The sequence below is a fragment of the Puntigrus tetrazona genome, chromosome 11, assembly GCF_018831695.1.
Source record: "Puntigrus tetrazona isolate hp1 chromosome 11, ASM1883169v1, whole genome shotgun sequence".
NCBI classification, from domain to species: domain Eukaryota; kingdom Metazoa; phylum Chordata; class Actinopteri; order Cypriniformes; family Cyprinidae; genus Puntigrus; species Puntigrus tetrazona.
The window spans coordinates 12,271,011-12,278,510 of NC_056709.1; the positions used below are offsets into that span (position 1 = coordinate 12,271,011).

Consider the following 7,500-nt stretch of genomic DNA (forward strand, 5'->3'; position numbering starts at 1 on the left):
TATGCAGAGATGGTGCAGGCAGCGCAAGAGTCCTTGCAGCAGAAGACGCCCCAGACGGCCATCAGCAGGAGCCGTCTGACAGCTGCTCAGTGAAATCATGTCTTTCACGGACATTGAAACCAGGTCAGAACACACAGTTGTTAAAATACGTAATGTGCTTAACGGCACGGGGCGGCGCGCAAAAAAAGATATTTATTTTTGCACATTTGTAAATAAAGCTACCCATAAATTTGCATTTTCTAAACAGTGTCAGTTATATGACCATTAACAAATGCATTTGTGAAATGTGAATTAAGTTTCCGCTTCGCATAAGATCACGAGGCGCTTTATTTTAATAAATGCATACGCTTAAAATGTTTCAAGCTTGAAAAAGTCCGTAAAGTAAATGTTTATGTATAATATATAATGAATAGTGAATGCATTCATGAAAGTAAAAGGTGAGCAACTACCTATGCATGGTTGAGTTTTTATCTATCAATATATATTATATAATCATTAAAAATGCATTTATAAATAGTTAAATCCCACTTACTCTCCCAAATAACAAAAAGCCCAAAACATTTTATTTGAATAATTTGCACATTAATTTGAAATGTGACGCTTTTTCTAACAATATATATTACATAAATGTATTTAAATATTCCATGTAGTTTCTATAGTTCATAGTGTTATATATGTATATATATATATATATATGCATACATTTGAAATTTGTTAACAAGCACCTAATCCTATGCTATGTTTTTATTGTTTATTTAACAGTGTATATAATATAAAACAGACGTAATAGCGCATTTACGGTCAGGTTGTATATGATCTATGACCCTGTACGGATGAAGAAGAGCTTCTCGCCACTTCCTGTCTGTCTGTCTCTCCGTTTCCTCTCACCGCCTCTTTATACACCTGATTATCCACGTGCTCCTGAAGCGCCTGTCTCAAGCCACACAGTCCCGCAGGATACACCCAGCAGCGTGATCTGCCGGTCAAACTCAAATTGGGTTTCTCGAAAGAGCGAAAATGCCACTGACTCATTTTTCCGTGTTATACTTGAACGGCGCTCAAGCCCGGTATGTTTTTGGTTGTTTGCTGTGCTTTCTCATAGAAGGAAAACGAGCTGCCGCTGTTTAATTGTGGCACGCTTTTTGAAGTCTTAAATCTGGAAGGTTGAGGCGGTCTTCGTGGTAATTGGGCTTCTTCATTAGATTGTGAGAGGTATGACGAGATATGAGTTGTATCAGAGTCATTATAGAAGCACCGGTCAATCTTATTACAGAATTCTGCAGGTCTGCTAATCTAATATGACTGCGCCCTACGCTGTATTCAGGTCAGTGTACAGTAAAACAGGTCATTTTAGGTCACAGTGGAAATCCATATATATATATATATATATATATATATATATATATATATATATATATATATATATATATATATATATATATATATATAACTCCAAATATATGCAATTAAAATGCATAGGTACAAAAGTGTGTCTGGGAGTTTGCTGAGTCTTTGTGATATTTTGTACTTTTATGCTGATTTAATGCTATATAAAAGAAATAAGGCAAAAATGAACCTATAATGACAGATTTTTTAGCATTTACATAATTTCTCATTTATATTTCATAGTTTTTGATTTGAAAATATAGTCATGTATTTTTCATGTGAGTTTTGAGGTGAAGTTAAGTTTTAAATAACAGTGAAACAATTCATTAATATTATTTAGGTATTTTTAGTGTGAAAAATAATTAGGTTAAATTTACTGTATAGTAGTACATTAATATTGTGCATTAATCAAAAGTCTATTTTTTAAGTAACTTACTGTGTTTTAAATCTCCATTAATATAGAACATTGATATTAATATAGAAACAAAAATATGTAGAATTCTATACTATTGAAATTATATAATTGAATACATAGTTTTTGTCCTTCCTCAAACCTGTTGCCAGTGTGTGTTGCCTCCATGGTTCCAAATGTATTTAGTGTGTTGCTATGGAGCTGCTGGTGGACTCTTCAGTGTGTTTATAATGTGGTGCTGCATTTGCGTTGCTGCAACATGGTGTTTCACATGTATGTGTGTTGCATATGGTGTTGCTTTATGTTTTTAATGTGTTGCATGGTATTACATATGTATGCAGTATGTTTCTCATGGTGTTCCAAGCATGTATGCAGTGTGTTGCTATGGTGTTGCTTATGTTTGTAATGTGTTGCCATGTTCGTTCACATGTATGCAGTGTGTTACATGGTGTTGCTTATGTTTGTAATGTGTTGCTATGTCGCTTTCAACATGTATGCAGTGTGTTGCTATGGCGCGCTTTATGTTTGTAATGTGTTGCTGTGGTGTTACATATGTATGCAGGTGTTGCCATGGTGTTACTTCATGGTATGGTGCTATATGTATGCAGGTTGCTATGGTGTTGTTGCATATGTATGCAGTGTGTTGCTATGGTGTTGCTCATGTTTGTAATGGTTGCTATGTATGGCGCTTACATGTATGCGTGTGTTGCTGCGTGTTGTTATATGTATGCAGGTTGCTATGGTGTTATATATGTATGCAGTGTGTTGCTGTGTAAGTTACATATGTGCAGTGTGTTGCTATGGTGTTACGTATGTATGCAGTGTGTCTGCTATGGTGTTGCTTATGTTTGTAATGTTTGCTATGGTGCTTCACATGTACTGTGTGTTGCCATGGTGTTGCGAGGTAGGCAGTGTGTTACTATGGTGTAAAATATAGTATGCAGTGTGTTTGCTATGGTGTTACTTATGGTGTTGCTATATGGCGCAGGTGTGCTATGGTGTTACTATGGTGTTGGCATATGTATGCAGTGTTGCTATGGTGTTACGTGATGTATGCAGTGTGTTGCTATGGTGTAAAAAATATGTGTGCAGTGTGTTGCCATGGTATCGCTTACAGGGTGTTCGTGGGGTTGCCAGGTCTCAGTGATATTCCGCTGCCTCTGTGAAACCCTGCGAAATGTGCTGTGTCTGCAGAGATGATGGTGGTCTGGGAGTTTGTAACGGCTCCTCAGGACTCATAGCTCCTGCGCGGCTGCTTCTGACCGACTCCTCAAACCAGATCTCAGCATGACAGTCAAAGTAAAACCAGAGATGGAAATTAGCCACTAATTATGTTTCTAAGCTGATGATGCCTTTTAATTAGGATTTTTTGTTTTAGCTAGTTTTGTAGTGATATTGTCCTAGAACCTGGAAAATACAACGCTACTTTGAAAAAACTGATGCTTATAGTTTCCATATGGTCCATATAAAAGTAATTAAATTAAAATAACGTTACAGTGTAAAATACACTTATTTCTGTTTCATACATATTATTATTATTTTTTAAAATGTATTTCATTTTCCTTTGTTATTAATGGGATAAATTTGTCTTTTTTAATCTATGAAAACACTACAATAATCTTAAATAAAAATCCAAATAATATTTGTGACCACTGTCTCTTATGAAAATAAATGTGAAACAATGGAAAACTATATTTATATTTTAAATAATTGATAATTTTTTTTATTATTATTATTATTTTATAATTATACAATTTTGGGGTGAAATTCATTGAATATCTAATGCAATATTATGAAAATACTAGACATTAATCTTCATTTAAAAAGAAAATCTCAAAAAATTATATTTTAAAATATATTTAAGACAACATAAAGTTAAAACGGATTACCGTTAGAATTTCTAATCTAATCCACGTAAATAGATTTCATCTAATACTTTGAAATAATACGCCATTTATATTTCAATAATTAATTTTTCCAATTTAATTTATATATATTAATATTTTTAGAAACACTGTGATAATTACATTAAACCGTGTTCAAAAATCTATACATAAAGAAAATAAATATGTAAATATAAAAGTAACTATATTACTTAATGCAATTATTAAAATAAGCGCTTCATTTGCATATAAATAATTAATGATAACCAAAGGGATACACATTTTTCTGCAAAAATTACCATACCATGTACAGCAATAGAGTTCAGACGTGATGTTTATATTAATAATGGATGCCTTTTTGACGCTTATTAACATATTTGGAGTGAAGAAAATAAATGCGTATGGATGAATACAAGAAAACAGAGCATGTTTTGTGATGTGTCCTTTTACATGGAACAGGTGATCTGTATCACAGACGGCCAGCTCGGTGCTGATTGGGTCTGATCCGAGCGGAAAAGGGCAGCCTCGTGTGATATTTGAACCTGTGTGCTTTTCTTCTTTGCCGAAATGGGGAAGAGTTTGATAAATGACATCAACACAAGATTTGTTTTCCCGAACGCTGCCATTTTTTCTTCGCGTGTGTACTTCAGCTTCCAAGCCGCCTCCGGTCACGATCACCCTCAAGCTTCACGCTGGATTCAAGTTTAGCATTAATGACTTTTATTTAAAAATAGAAATCGATTTCATTCAGCAAGGGCGTTAAATAGATCAGAAGCTTACAGTGAAGACATTTAACGACAAAAATAAAATCGATCATTTATGCGAACGACTAGAAATCGCCCTAATACGCCGATTTGCTGAATATTTCTGATTATTTTCAATGTTCAGCACATTAGAATGATTTCGAAGGATCATGTGACACTTGAAGCCGGAGTAATGATGCTAAAAACTCAGGTTTGATCACACAGAAAAATTACATTTTACTGTATATCGCAATAAAAACTCCTCATTTTGATTTGTGAAAAATCTCATAATTTTTACTGTGTTTTTGCATTAAAAACCCCACTTTCTGATGTTTTTAAAGGCTTTTGGGTCATTCTGCTGTTTATATTTTTTGCTGTGAAATGAAACCGCTCATGCGTGTTGAGTCAAGTGACTTCTTGTGTTTCCGCTGCAAAATACTCTCTCATCACCACTGAAATATAATGCAACAGCTGTTTTTCCTGTAGTTATAAACCATTGGAGCCAGAGATCAGTGTTTGCTCCTTGCTGTAGATTGGAGACTTATCTATAACTTTAATATGCACTTGATTGGACCGCATATATATATATATGTATATTAGACTGTGGCCTACGCCTTCCTGTTTTGGTGGCATTACCCTGAAATCAGATTAAATTCTAGTTTGAACGATGCCGGTCGGATATGAGCACTTTTCTGCATTTCCTCACTGATCATCTTGTTTTTGACAAGAAAAACTTGCAGCGTTTCCAGGATGTGCTGTTCATGCAGGGGTCATCTGTTGTCTCACATCGTCACACGGCTAATACTAGACTTCATTAGGAATGATGGCATGCTCCTGACGAGTTCTAACAGCGCGGCATACTAGCTTCGAGCCATATTTATGCACCATATAAACTATGCCTGTGTGTAAACTGGCCTGGCCGATGGATTATGAAGTACTAATTACCAACTGTTATTGTCTTAATTAAATGCGCTCCCACGATGCAATGCACGTGAAACAAAGGTCATATCAGCTGATTCATAATGAGTTTTTTGACAGAAATTCTTTTGATAAATATTTATATAAAAATAATAATAATATAAAATATTATGAAATGTGTATATAATATTATGAAAATATATATATATACAATATAAATATACATATATTCATTTAACTATTTTTTAAAATATATATTTTATATAAGGTATGAAGGAATAATATGATATATATATATAATATATATATATATATATATATATATATATATATATATATATATATATTTTTTTTTTTTTTTTTTTTTTTTTATTTCCTTAATACCTTGATATACAAAAATATATATTTAAAAATAGTATATTTAAAATATATAAATAATATATATAATAAATATGTGTATATATATATATATATATATATATATACTATATGTATATCTATATATATATATAGTATATCTATATATATATATATATATATATATATATATATATATATTTATACATATATATATATATATACATATATATTTATATATATATATATATATATATACATATATATATATATATATTTATTTATTTTATTTATTTTATTTCCCCTTCATATATTTAAAAAGTATATTTAAAATATATAAATAATATATTTAAAAAATATATGTGTATATATACGTGTGTGTAATATATATATATATATATATATTTATTTTATTTTATTTTTTTATTTCCTTCATACCTTGATATACAAAAATATATTTAAAAATAGTTAAAAAATTAAAAAAAAATCAGAAAATATATGAACATATTTTTAAAAATTGAAATAAAAATATAAAAATAAAACAAGGGCAAAATAGCTAAAACTAAAATATTAAAACAAATAGTATCTTCATGACAATAAAATAAAAGACTCGTATTTCTTTATTCTCGTATAGTTTTGTTGGTTTATCCTCATAATTTCACCAGAATCTACCAAATGATGCCTGAATTAGTTTGCTTGGACCCAAAACCTTGACATCGACGTGAAGTGCTTTTTAAAAGTGGTCATTCTCTTTATTTTGCTGCCCTAAACATGCAATCACCGTTTACGGCCGGTTATGCTTTTATTATTTGCATGCGCGCCGCTTTCCTCCCCGCGCAGCCATTAGAGCGCTTTAACTCTGTACAGTTTGCAAGCATCAGAATTACTGAGGTTTACGGGATTCAGCCGACAGCCCACTTACTAGCGGTGGACGCTCCTGAAGGATGTTTCTGACAGCGCTGACGCCATCTTTTTAATCGCGATATTAATACACAGAATGAGGATTAACGACAGTGAGGTTTTTGTGCTTATGGTAAACAATGGAATTGAACGGCCGCCGTGAATGACGGTAAATCCCTGTCGCCCGCTTATTGGCAGTAAAGGTCGATTTCATTCTGGCTCCTAGTTTTGTCCCGCGGGCGAGCTTGGCTTGGAAAAGTTTCGCCCATCCACTTCGCTTCTGGGGCCAGAAAAATGATTCTTCCAGTCGCCCACCTCACCTGAAGACCAAGCCGGAGAAACCTTTAACGCAGCATCTTAACGATGTTTAACGCCGATACAGTTGATGCTGCAAAAGTTTCAGGACTGGCAGCTGTATTTAAAGGGATTGGTCTACACCGTACGCCATTTTATCACCAACATAAAGGAAGATATTTTGAAGAAAGCGTGATCTGAGCGGGGTCGATGTTCTCGCTGGCCTCTAGTAGAAGAAAATACAGTGAAGTCAATGGGGACCATAACAGTGTCTTTAAATGGGGATTTGAAACATGTGATGATGGACAGTGATTACTATGACAACGGATCGGACAAAAATATCAAAAGATCTGAGCATTAAGTGAAAATGCGATTTTTTTTGGTACTATAGGTTTTATATTTGTGTTTCAGCAGCTTCAGAGAAATAAGTGCTCCATGGAACAATACTCGCAGGTCATTTTTTAAATGATAAATTATTACAGAAATCCATTTCAACACTTTTTTTAACTCCAGAAGAATTTCCAGAAGATTTAGGCACAGAACCGAAAGCTACGAAGTGAAAAAATATAAAGCGAGAGATAAAGTCAGGATTGGGAGATACAAACTC

The 7,500-nt window shown here is 33.1% G+C and overlaps 1 protein-coding gene and 1 pseudogene across 1 annotated transcript in view; one reads left to right on the top strand and one right to left on the bottom strand.

The window, feature by feature from the left end:
* Positions 1–7,500, top strand: part of LOC122353861 (G protein-coupled receptor 137Ba-like) — a 1,117,577-nt gene that overhangs the window by 518,466 nt on the left and 591,611 nt on the right. The gene's annotated exons all lie outside the window — the stretch shown is intronic.
* Positions 6,788–7,500, bottom strand: part of LOC122354316 — a 4,761-nt pseudogene continuing 4,048 nt past the window's right edge.